A 13,903-nucleotide genomic window follows, 5' to 3' on the forward strand; every position below is an offset into this window, starting at 1 on the left:
GATTAAAAACGCAATGTGAACTGAAAAGTCTCCATACAATGATACTAATGATATTCTGTAGTCACTACCGTCTAAGTACAAAGTCAAACCACCCTCTCTGGTGGCCGCACTACCTATATAGAACAACTAAGACTCGCGTCTGCAGTCCGCTTGGGTAGGGACATAAAATTATCAGAACACATTGATTTTAAAATTGAAAAAGCCCCCCCGACATGTTTCACCACGGAAGTGGCGTCCTCAGGGGAAAATGGGCCTAATGGTGGCGAACGCGGCTGAGTCTCCTATTTATGATCTCACTTCCAAAGTCATCTAAACTGATGCTACCAATGACAGTGATCCTCATAAAAACGACCGCTAATCAAAAAAATATGCTCCAATCACGTACAGCTAACGTCCAGCCAATGAGGGATTCGCTATCGCTCCTGTGGTGAAAATGATTGACAGCAAGATTCTCCAATCCTGCAATGTTACTACCCGGCCACTCGGGAACTAGCTTTCGCACCTGTGCAATGGAAAGAGATTACGCCATATAGACAAGTATAAAAAGCAGTTCACTGCGCATGTCAGTAAACTTAGATACAGAGGCACGATCGCATTATAAGTATAGCAAAGATATCTATTCCAGGAACACCACATAGAGAGAGAGAGAAAGAAAGTCACTGTAAATATCGGTGGACTTGAATGACAAAAGACAGTGGACAAAACAGATTTATTAGGAAAATAGATTGTAATAAGAGATAACAGTAATCCACTGTCAATAAATTCATATCAATATAAATATCTGTCTCAATGGTAGAATATCTAACAATCCTTAGCAAGGAGATATAAAAAATATATTAATCAATGTACTCGTGGATCTCAACTTGATGGAAAAACTGTCAAGATTATAAGAAAAGCCCATTATATATATCACATTAATAATAATAACAATATCCACAATAGATAATGATATTTAGATGAAAAAGAGGGGAACTTCATATATAAATATATGTATAGAAGATTTATGAGGATCTGAGAATAATCTCAAGAGAATTGAAACACCAGCGATGTATAAATATATTTCAAGACAAGACATGAGTAGAGTTTTCGTATGCGAACCCGACCACATTAAAAGTGTTTATAAGGTTAAATCAGTGTTACCAATATTTAGAATATTTAGGAAGACAGGAATTATTTGAAAATACAAAAGTTGTCTGCAGGGCTCATAGGAAATTCAGGATCCATGACTATATTAACATTATTTTTCACAGGAAGGCCACAAAAGTAAAACCCTCATTATGTCCACAGGACTAAGGCTGTTTAGGTGGTAAATCCACTGTGCTTCTTCCTGTAACAACCTATTGTCTAAATTACCTCCTCTGGGACCAGGTTTCAACAGGATGACACCCCAAAATTGGATAGATCTAGTATCATTTTCATGCACACATCTCATGTGTCTGGATAATGGGGTATCCTTCTGTCGCTTGATAGAACTTAAATGTTTAGAAATTCTTCTTCTAAACTGTTTGATGGTTTTGCCTACATAAATTTTAGGACATGGGCATTGTGCAATATATAAAGCTCCCATACTCTGGCAATTAATGAATTGTCTAATCTCATAAGACTACCCATCAAGGGGATTGACATATTTCTCCATTTTTTTGCTTAAAACTGCAGAAAGAACAATGTCCACATGGATAGGAACCAAAAATAGGTGAAGGGAGCCATGTATCACGTGGTATAGATGGTTTTGAATAATGGCTATGTACCAAAAATTCTCTCAAATTTTTACCCCTACGATAAGTAAGACTTGGGGTACTATTAAAGGGAATGTGTTGCCAGAAAAACATGTTGTTTTTTTTTAATTAAACATTTAGTGTGTAGGTGATTAAACATTGTTAAAATTTTTGTTATTTTTTTCACGAGTAAGGAAATATTATAAATTAATTCTAATTTATAATATTTCCCATTGCTGGTCACTAGATGGAGCTATTCCCAAAATTGCAGCATTGCAAAATTGGGTAAAAAGCCCTCGCTCTAGTGAGCTCTCAGCATCCCCCCCCTCCTTTATCCTGGCTAGTGCCGGGATAAACGAGGGGTTTGAACGGTCTAACCTCCTACACTGTGTGTCGCCATTTTTTGAGCTAACACACAGTGTAGTAGGTTTACATACAGTAGTAAACGTACACAAACACGAACATACATTGAAATCTCTTACCTGCTCCTGCCGCCGCGGCTCCCTCCGGCCCGTCCACTCCGTCTGCTGCCGCTGGTCCAAGTGCACAAGTCCGGAAGCCGCGACCGGAAGTAGTAATATTACTGTCCGGCCGCGACTTCCAGTCCACAGGAAAATGGTGCCGGACGGCGCCAATTTCAAGTTGGACTGTGTGGGAGCGGCGCATTCGCAGTTCCCACACAGACGGCGTACACAGAAGTGGATGGGACGGGACCCGTTCGCAGTCTCTATGGGACTGTGGCTGCCGTATTCCATGTCTGTATGTGTCGTTAATCGACACATACAGAAATGGAAAAAAAAATGGCAGCCCCCATAGAGAAGAAAAAGTGTAAAAATAAGAAAAAGTAAAACACAAACACACAAATAAATATAAACGTTTTTAATAAAGCACTAACATCTTTAACATATTAAAAAAAAAATTGTGATGACACTGTTCCTTTAAGCACCTCATGTAGATCAGTATCAGCCAAAATAATAGGCCAATGTTTTTCTAAGATGGCTTTCACTCTCTGGGAGCAGACATCATAAGTTCCAATACATCTAATGTTAGTACTCATTTCTCCCAAACTTTTAGTTCGATTAATAAGAAGATCCATTCGGTCTGTCGCCCTAGCCCCGGCATAAGCTCTATGCAAGCTTTTTTTGGGGGTAACCTAGTGCTCTAAATTTACGATATAGAATATCACATTCTTGTTGGAAAACAAGATCGTTGGAGCAGTTTCTTTTAGCGCGTAGGTACTGACCTATGGGAATTAACTTTTTCAAACGTGGTGGATGATAGCTATTCCAATGTAAAAAACTATTTGTAGCAGTAGGCTTACGAAAGATATCAATATGTACACTGCCACCAGGACCCAAAGAGATTCTCAAGTCAAGGAAGTTAATCTCAGTTTCGTGAATTTCATAAGTGAACTTCATTCTAAGGGTGTTATTGTTAAGAATCATGAGAAAATCAAAAATATTGTCTTTTCACAATCCCATAGAATTCAAATATCATCAATATAACGACCCCAAAACAAAATGTGAGAAGTGTAAAATAAAAGATCTTCAGAAAAAACATGAAAATATTCCCACCACCCCAAAAATAAATTGGCGTAAGTGGGTGCACAGACTGTGCCCATCGCAGTGCCTTTTAATTAATGGTAAATTTTACCATCAAACATAAAATGGTTATGTGTTAAAAGAAATTCAAGGAGTGTAAGAACAAATTTTTTATGTGACTGTTAGGGATCTGCCAGGTACTACGTCTAGGTATACTCCTGGGATTAATCAATCCACACCTGAGGCCAGACCTGTTCGACTGACACCATCTCCCACCAACCAGGGTGGCAGGCTCAGGAGTGGGAGAGCCTATCGCGGCCTGGTCAGTCTGAGTTAGCTCCGCCCCCTGTCCTTTATTACCTGCCGTGTTCTCCTCCTCAGTGCTTGTAATTCTTCTGGATTCCTGGCCCCACTGCTGCTTGCTCCAGCCTGCTTCTGCCGTGCTTCTGCCTTGCTGCAGTTCCGCTTATCCTGCTTTGCTTTGCCTCTGGCTTGCTTCCTCCTCCGTGCTCACTTGGGTATACTCCACTTCATCCTGGTCCGGACTACTCATTCACCGCTCCGTTTCCTCGCGGCGTTCCGTGGGCTACTGCCCCTTCCCTTGCGTGTTCCCTGTTTGTTCTCCCGTGCACTTAGACAGCGTAGGGACTGCCGCCCAGTTGTACCCCGTCGCCTAGGGCGGGTCGTTTACAAGTAGGCAGGGACAGGGCGGTGGGTAGATTAGGGCTCACTTTCCCTTCACCTCCTTCCTGCCCTTACATAATTACAAGCCCATACCTAGTCTACCATTTCTCCTACGCTGACGCTATCATGGACCCCCTTGAGACCCTGACCCAGCAGATGCAGGGCCTCTCCCTACAGGTCCAGGCCCTGGCCCAGAGGGTCAATCATGGTGACGCTGCCTTAGTAGTTCCCCTCACCTCACCTCTAGAACCCGACCTCAAGTTACCTGACCGGTTCTCAGGGGACCGTAAGACGTTTCTCTCCTTCCGGGAGAGTTGCAGACTGTATTTCCGCCTAAAACCCCACTCCTCAGGTTCCGAGAACCAGCGGGTGGGTATCATCATATCCCGACTCCAAGAAGGGCCCCAAGAGTGGGCCTTCTCCTTGGCCCCTGACGCCCCTGAACTTTCCTCTGTTGATCGTTTTTTCTCTGCCCTCGGACTCATTTACGACGAGACTGACAGGACTGCTTTAGCCGAGAGTCAGCTGGTGACCTTACGTCAGGGTAGGAGACCGGTGGAGGAATACTGTTCTGATTTTAGAAAGTGGTGCGTAGCTTCTCGGTGGAACGATCCGGCCCTAAGGTGCCAGTTTAGGTTAGGATTATCTGACGCCCTGAAAGATCTGCTGGTTAGCTACCCCTCTTCTGACTCCCTTGACCAGGTTATGGCCCTAGAAGTACGACTTGACCGACGTCTAAGGGAACGTCAGCTTGAACGCTTCAATGTGCTCCCCTCTGACTTTTCTGCGATCCCCCCCGAGGTCCCGTCTCCTCGCCCCTCCACGGAGGACTCGGAGGTACCTATGCAACTCGGGGCCTCCATGTCCCCTCGACAACGTAGGGAGTTTCGCAGAATGAATGGTCTCTGCTTCTACTGTGGGGACGACAAGCATCTTCTGAACACCTGTACCAAATAGTGGCGCAGGTTTCGTGAGGCATGTCCGCTGCGGGAATCCTGCAGGGAAAAAAAAGTTTAGACTTGCCCGGGCCGTAGTTTAGGTGACGCATCTCTCTCTTCTGAACGTAGCCCCGTCTCCTGGGATGACGCTGTAGACCATGTCACCGCTGCAACAGTCACATGGGATGAAACGTCATGACAGGAGGCCGGGCTGCGCTAAGAATAGAGGAACGCGTCACCAGGACTACGGCCGGGGTAAGTCTAAACTTTTTTATAAATTAAAAAAAGTACCTTTTTTTTCTCATTTGTGATTTTTACGGCAGAACCGCAACATTTCCGCAACAGAGGAGCAGCGATTCCACAGAATATATTGACATGCTGCGGCTTAAAAAGCCACAACTGCAGGTTAATTTTTTTTGCAGCATGTGGTTGAGATTTGTTCAAATCTCATCTTCTCTGCTGCGACTGTGATACGCTGCGGATTTTCCACAATAAAATGTGTTGCATAAAATCCGCAGTGTTCATGCCTAGTGTGTTCCTGCCCTAAGGCCGGATTCACACGAGCGTGTGCTTTTTGCGCGCGCAAAAAATGTGGCGTTTTGCGCATGCACAAGGTTCTTAACAGCTCCGTGTGGCAGCAGCGTATGATGCGCGGCTGCGTGATTTTCGCGCAGCCGCCATCATTATGACACTCTGTTTGTATGTTTGTAGCACGTGGTGCTTTTCTGTTTTCATTCATAGTTTATACTGCTGCGGAAGTGCTGGGCGGGATTTTCACGCACCCATTGACTTCAATGGGTGCGTGATGCGCGAACAATGCACAAATATCGGACATATCGTGAGTTTTACGCAGCGGACACACGCTGCGTGAAAATCACTGACTGTCTGCACGGCCCCATAGAGTAACATAGGTCCGTGCGAGGCACGTGAATATCACACGCGTTGCACGGATGCATTACACGTTCATCTGAATAAGCCCTAACAATAAGGCCCAGTTCACAGAGTTTTTGGGCCTTGATATTGACTCGGACATTGCGTCAGGATCAGCACCAAACAACTTCCAAAACCGCCTCCCATTGATTTAATCTGAAATCAATGGGAGCCAGTCGCGGAAAAAAGAAAAAACAGCACGTCCTTTCTTGCCATGGTTCCGCCTCTGACCTCCCATCGAAATCAATGGGAAGCAGAAAATGCATTTTTCGCTGCGTTTTTTGTCTGCTGTCCTCAATCGCCGCGGGCAAAAAAACGCGGCAAGATAGTGCGGGCAGGTCAAAATCTGCCTCAAAATTCGCTGCGCGGTTCCAGGCGCTCGCGAGTGCGCACGTGCGGGAGTTTGCGGGTGTGCGCGATCGGTCGCACGGGCGGCCGGTGTTTGACGGCCCCCATGATGAGAGAGGGGCCCGCAGCTCACGACATTCTTTTGGTGAAAAAAACAGGCCCCATTGCAGGGGCCTGGTTTTTTTCTACCAAAGGCAAGTCGCGGCAGTTGCCGGGCCCCCCTTTCAATTAGGTGGACCCCCTTGAGACCCTGACCCAGCAGATGCAGGGCCTCTCCCTACAGGTCCAGGCCCTGGCCCAGAGGGTCAATCATGGTGACGCTGCCTTAGTAGTTCCCCTCACCTCACCTCTAGAACCCGACCTCAAGTTACCTGACCGGTTCTCAGGGGACCGTAAGACGTTTCTCTCCTTCCGGGAGAGTTGCAGACTGTATTTCCGCCTAAAACCCCACTCCTCAGGTTCCGAGAACCAGCGGGTGGGTATCATCATATCCCGACTCCAGGAAGGGCCCCAAGAGTGGGCCTTCTCCTTGGCCCCTGACGCCCCTGAACTTTCCTCTGTTGATCGTTTTTTCTCTGCCCTCGGACTCATTTACGACGAGACTGACAGGACTGCTTTAGCCGAGAGTCAGCTGGTGACCTTACGTCAGGGTAGGAGACCGGTGGAGGAATACTGTTCTGATTTTAGAAAGTGGTGCGTAGCTTCTCGGTGGAACGATCCGGCCCTAAGGTGCCAGTTTAGGTTAGGATTATCTGACGCCCTGAAAGATCTGCTGGTTAGCTACCCCTCTTCTGACTCCCTTGACCAGGTTATGGCCCTAGAAGTACGACTTGACCGACGTCTAAGGGAACGTCAGCTTGAACGCTTCAATGTGCTCCCCTCTGACTTTTCTGCGATCCCCCCCGAGGTCCCGTCTCCTCGCCCCTCCACGGAGGACTCGGAGGTACCTATGCAACTCGGGGCCTCCATGTCCCCTCGACAACGTAGGGAGTTTCGCAGAATGAATGGTCTCTGCTTCTACTGTGGGGACGACAAGCATCTTCTGAACACCTGTCCCAGGCGCAAGAAAAGCCGGAAAACTTCCGCGCCTAAGTGATCATCGGGGAGGTCACTTGGGCGCACAGGTATTTCCCGTTAATGTGAAACGCAATAACATTTTGCTTCCCTTTCAGGCCTCGTTTGCTGGCCGGTCTGCCACGGGCAGTGCTTTCGTGGATTCTGGCTCATCTGCTAATATCATGTCTGTGGAATTTGCTATGTCTCTAAAGATGCCATTTATTGATTTACCTTATCCTATCCCTGTAGTAGGTATCGACTCAACTCCCCTTGCTAATGGTTATTTTACTCAGCATACTCCTGTTTTTGAACTCCTGGTTGGCTCCATGCATTTGGAGCAGTGCTCTGTACTGGTGATGCAGGGATTATCGTCTGATCTGGTATTAGGTCTTCCCTGGCTGCAGTTGCATAATCCCACGTTTGATTGGAATACTGGGGATCTCACCAAATGGGGTAGTGAATGTCTTATGTCATGTCTTTCTGTTAACTCTATTTCTCCCCGGGAGGAGGTAAACACGCCTCCTGAGGTTGTTCAGGACTTCGCCGATGTGTTTTCTAAGGAGGCCTCCGAGGTGTTGCCCCCCATAGAGATTACGATTGCGCCATCGATTTGGTGCCTGGTGCCAAGCTTCCTAAGGGTAGGATATTTAATCTTTCATGTCCTGAACGTGAAGCTATGAGGGTGTATATCCAAGAATGCTTGGCCAAGGGTTTCATTCGCCCCTCAACTTCTCCTGTAGGTGCTGGCTTCTTCTTCGTGGGGAAGAAGGATGGTGGTCTTAGGCCGTGCATTGATTATCGTAACCTGAATAAGGTCACCGTAAGGAACCAGTACCCACTTCCTTTGATTCCGGATCTTTTTAATCAGGTTCAGGGAGCCCAATGGTTTTCTAAGTTCGATCTACGGGGGGCATATAACCTTATCCGCATCAAAGAGGGGGATGAGTGGAAAACTGCGTTCAACACACCCGAGGGTCATTTCGAATACCTGGTCATGCACTTTGGGTTGTGTAATGCCCCTGCTGTCTTCCAGAATTTTATTAATGAAATCCTGAGAGATTACCTGGGTAATTTTCTTGTTGTGTACCTTGATGACATACTGGTGTTTTCCAAGGCCTGGTCCTCCCACGTGGAGCATGTCAGGAAGGTGCTCCAGGTCCTTCAGGAGAATAATCTGTTTGCTAAGACTGAAAAATGTGTCTTTGGGGTACAGGAGATACCATTTTTAGGGCAAATCCTCACTCCTCATGAATTCCGCATGGACCCTGCCAAGGTTCAGGCTGTGGCGGAATGGGTCCAACCTGCCTCCCTTAAGGCGTTACAGTGTTTTTTAGGGTTCGCCAACTATTACAGGAGATTTATTGCCAACTTCTCGGTCGTCGCTAAGCCTCTTACGGACCTTACTCGCAAGGGTGCTGATGTCCTCCATTGGCCCCCTGAGGCCGTCCAGGCCTTTGAGACCCTCAAGAAGTGCTTTATATCGGCCCCCGTGCTGATTCAGCCCAACCAAGAGGAGCCATTTATTGTGGAGGTTGACGCATCCGAGGTGGGAGTGGGGGCCGTCTTGTCCCAGGGTACCAGCTCCCTCACCCATCTCCGCCCCTGTGCTTACTTCTCTAGGAAGTTTTCGTCCACGGAGAGTAACTATGATATTGGCAACCGCGAACTTCTAGCCATTAAATGGGCTTTTGAAGAGTGGCGGCACTTCCTGGAGGGGGCCAGACACCAGGTAACGGTCCTTACGGATCACAAGAATCTGGTTTTCCTAGAATCGGCCCGGAGGCTTAATCCTAGACAAGCTCGGTGGGCACTATTCTTTACCAGATTTAATTTCTTGGTTACCTATAGGGCTGGGTCCAAGAATATTAAGGCTGATGCCCTGTCACGTAGTTTCATGGCCAATCCTCCTTCCGAGAAGGATCCTGCTTGTATTTTACCCCCTGGTATAATCGTTTCTGCCACGGATTCTGATTTAGCTTCTGATATCGTGTCTGATCAGGGTGCAGCTCCCGGGAACGTCCCTGGGGACAAACTGTTTGTTCCCCTGCAATACCGGCTAAGGGTACTCAGGGAAAACCATGACTCCGCTCTATCTGGTCATCCTGGCATCTTGGGCATCAAACACCTCATTACCAGAAACTATTGGTGGCCTGGGTTGCCTAAAGACGTTAGGGCTTACGTCGCCACTTGTGAGGTTTGCGCTAGGTCCAAAACCCCTAGGTCCCGACCTGCGGGCCTACTACGTTCCTTACCCATTCCCCAGAGACCTTGGACCCATATCTCCATGGATTTTATCACCGATTTGCCTCCATCTCAGGGCAAGTCGGTGGTGTGGGTGGTAGTAGACCGCTCCAGCAAGATGTGCCACTTTGTGCCCCTTAAGAAGCTACCTAACGCCAAGACGTTAGCTTCTTTGTTTGTGAAACACATCCTGCGTCTCCATGGGGCCCCAGTCAATATCGTTTCTGACAGGGGGGTACAATTTGTTTCCTTATTTTGGAGAGCTTTTTGTAAAAAGTTGGAGATTGATCTGTCCTTCTCCTCCGCCTTCCATCCCGAAACTAATGGCCAAACGGAAAGGACTAACCAATCCCTGGAACAATATTTAAGGTGTTTCATCTCTGACTGTCAATTCGATTGGGTCTCATTCCTTCCCCTTGCTGAATTTTCCCTGAATAACCGGGTCAGTAACTCGTCAGGGGTCTCCCCGTTTTTCTGTAATTTCGGGTTTAACCCAAGGTTCTCCTCCGTTTCCCCTGGTTGTTCCAATAATCCTGAGGTAGAGGATGTTCATCGGGAACTGTGCACTGTCTGGGCCCAGGTTCAGAAGAACCTAGAGGCGTCCCAGAGCGCACAAAAGATTCAGGCGGATAGTAGACGTTCAATAACCCCCGGTTTGTCGTCAGGGATTTGGTCTGGTTGTCGTCCAGGAACTTGCGCCTTAAGGTCCCGTCCAGGAAGTTTGCTCCCCGATTTATTGGACCTTATAAGATCATTGAAGTCCTCAACCCTGTATCCTTCCGTCTGGAGCTGCCCCCATCCTTTCGCATACATGACGTCTTCCATGCCTCCCTCCTTAAACGCTGCTCCCCGTCCTGGTCCCCCTCGAGGAAACCTCCTGTTCCCGTTCTCACCCCTGAGGGGGTGGAATTCGAGGTGGCCAAGATTATGGACAGTAGGATGGTCCAGGGCTCCCTCCAGTACCTGGTCCATTGGAGAGGATACGGGCCGGAGGAGAGGACTTGGGTACCTGCCCGTGATGTTCACGCTGGGGTATTGATCAGGAGGTTCCACCTTCTCTTCCCTACTAAACCGGGTCCTCTTAGTAAGGGTCCGGTGGCCCCTCATAAAAGGGGGAGTACTGTTAGGGATCTGCCAGGTACTACGTCTAGGTATACTCCTGGGATTAATCAATCCACACCTGAGGCCAGACCTGTTCGACTGACACCATCTCCCACCAACCAGGGTGGCAGGCTCAGGAGTGGGAGAGCCTATCGCGGCCTGGTCAGTCGGAGTTAGCTCCGCCCCCTGTCCTTTATTACCTGCCGTGTTCTCCTCCTCAGTGCTTGTAATTTTTCTGGATTCCTGGCCCCACTGCTGCTTGCTCCAGCCTGCTTCTGCCTTGCTGCAGTTCCGCTTATCCTGCTTTGCTTTGCCTCCGGCTTGCTTCCTCCTCCGTGCTCACTTGGGTATACTCCACTTCATCCTGGTCCGGACTACTCATTCACCGCTCCGTTTCCTCGCGGCGTTCCGTGGGCTACTGCCCCTTCCCTTGCGTGTTCCCTGTTTGTTCTCCCGTGCACTTAGACAGCGTAGGGACCGCCGCCCAGTTGTACTCCGTCGCCTAGGGCGGGTCGTTGCAAGTAGGCAGGGACAGGGCGGTGGGTAGATTAGGGCTCACTTTCCCTTCACCTATTGGTGTACAATGATTTTAGATCAATACTTGCAATAAGACTGGTCCATGAATTTTGTGGATCCTGTTGACAGCCCCCGCTTGTAGATAGTGCTCCCTTTTCATTGGGCCATACAGCCTCCCTGTAGACAATGCCATAATCCCCCACCTCCTCCCTGTAGACAGACAGTGCCATAATCCCCCACATCCTCCCTGTAAATAGTGCCATAATCCCTCACCTCCTCCCTGTGGACAGTGCCATACATCCCCCCACCTCCCCCATGTAGACAGTGCCATTCAGCCCCCCACATCCCCCTTGTAGACAGTGCCCCCCAAACAAAAATAGTTGTACTCACCTAGGCCCCATTCCCACAATGAACTGAGCTGCTCCACAACGCCGACGACGGGATCCTTGCATAGGCCGGCGTGATCCTGTAGCCTAGTACAGAGTTTCCCAACCTTTTCGAGGCACGCCTGGGGAAAAAAAAGCAGCCCCCCACTCACAGTAAAATGACAATCAGCCCCCTCACAATAAAATGACCATCAGTCCCCACTCACAGTAAAATGACCATCAGCCCCCCTAATAAAGTGACCATCAGCCCCCCCACTCACAGTAAAATGACCATCAGCCCGCCACTCACAGTAAAATCACCATCAGCCCGCCACTCACAGTAAAATGACCATCAGCCTGCCACTCACAGATGCCCCCTGTAGATAGTGCCACACAGCCCTCTGTAGATAGTGCCCCACAGCCCCTTGTAGGTAGTGCACCACAGCCCCCTTGTAGGTAGTGCCACACAGCCCCTTTGTAGGTAGTGCCACACAGCCCCCTTGTAGGTTTTGTCACACAGCCCCCTTGTAGGGGTAGTGCCACACAGCCCCTTGTAGGTAGTGCCACACAGATCCCTTGTAGGTAGTGCCACACAGCGCCCTGTAGGTAGTGCGACACACTCCCCTTGTAGGTAGTGTCACACAGACCCCTTGTAGATAGTGCCACATAGCCACCTTGTAGGTAGTTCTAAACACCCCCTTGTAGGTAGTGCCACGCAGCCCCCTTCCTGTAGATAGCGCCACTGTAGTTCTCTGAAGGAGCGGAATTCCCCCTGTGGCCAGGGATTCCGCTACTGAACGGAGCGCTTCAAGTCTCTGTTCATATATGGACAGTGACATCAGGGGCAACTCTAGAAGCGGAATCCCCATCCACAGCGTTGCAGTCGCTGTGACCGGGATTCCAGTCCAGGAGAAGCCTGACATCTCTGTCCATTTATGGACATTAACGTCAGGGGCTCCTCCTAGAGTGGAATCTCCAGTCACAGCGTCGGGGATGCCACTCCAGGGGAAGCCCCTGATGTTTCTGTACATTTATGGACAGTGACATCAGGGGCTTCTACTGGAGTTAAAGCCCCGGTTACAGCGTCGGCAACGCTGTGGTCGGGGATTCCGTTTCAGGAGATACCTCCCTGCTCTGCTATAGTGTTCAATAGTATTTGCATCTTAAGGAAGCAGATACTATTAAAGAGGCTCTGTCACCACATTATAAGTGCCCTATCTCCTACATAAGGAGATGGGTGCTATAATGTAGGGGACAGCATTGTTTTTTCTTTAGAAAAACAATCTATTTTTACCACGTTAGGAGCAATTTTAGCTTTATGCTAATTACTTTCTTAATGCCCAAGTGGGCGTGTTTTTACTTTAGACCAAGTGGGCGTTGTAAAGAAGAGTGTATGACGCTGACATCCCACTTGGTCTAAAGTAAAAATACGCCCACTTGGGCATTAAGAAAGTAATTAGCATAAAGCTAAAAATCGCTCCTAACGTGGTAAAAATAGATAGTTTTTCTAAGCACTGCTGTCACCTACATTACAGCACCCATCTCCTTATGTGGAAGATAGGGCACTTATAATGTGATGACAGAGTCTTTTTAAATGTGGCATCGCTACCGCTGTAGCATGCCCGATGTCACTGCTAGCAGCTGCTTTGGCCGCTTCAGCGGTAGCAACGCCACTGAGAGAAGAAGAGCTCGGGCGGAAAGGCAGCTGCTGATTCGTCGGCCCGGGCGCTTCTGAAACAAGCAGGGGAAGAGAGCCAGCGCAGCTTCCCACTGCTGGAGTGATGCGCCCTGTGCAATAGCACAGGTCGCACACCCCTAAGGCTGACCCTGTGTGTGTTTATGTAATTGACACACAAGAGCCTTTTATACTAACATTCTATTCTATATTCTAATATGGCCTTTCTTTTTGTGTGTGTGTTCAGGGCCACCCTTAGGATAGATGGCGCCCCGTGCAAAATTATCTTTCGGCGCCCTACGCCATCATAAAAAAATGCCCCATGAAAAAGCATAGTGCCCCCACAAAAAGTAATGCCCCTTTAGTGACACACACACACACACACACACACACACACACACACACACACACACACACACACACACACACAGCATAATGCCCCCCTAGTGCCCCATACAGTATAATAATAATATTTAATAATATATTATAACCCCTTCAAGGACACGGTATGTTGTCCTCTTATTGTGCCCACACAGTATTATGCCCCCTAAGTGCCACACACATTACGTTGCACCCTGTAGTGCCCCTGCACAGTATAATGTCCGCTTAGTGGCCCCCACACAGTATAATGCCCCTCTCCCCTGGTTGCCACACATAGCCCCCCCTTGTAGATAGTGCCCCCTGTAGATTGGGCCATACAGCCTCCCTGTAGACAGTGCCATAATCCCCCACCTCCTCCTTGTAGACAGTGCCATACAGCCCTCCACCTCCCCGTTGTAGACAGTGCCATACA

The sequence above is a fragment of the Rhinoderma darwinii genome, chromosome 7 (genome assembly GCF_050947455.1).
Source record: "Rhinoderma darwinii isolate aRhiDar2 chromosome 7, aRhiDar2.hap1, whole genome shotgun sequence".
Classification (NCBI taxonomy): Eukaryota; Metazoa; Chordata; class Amphibia; order Anura; family Rhinodermatidae; genus Rhinoderma; species Rhinoderma darwinii.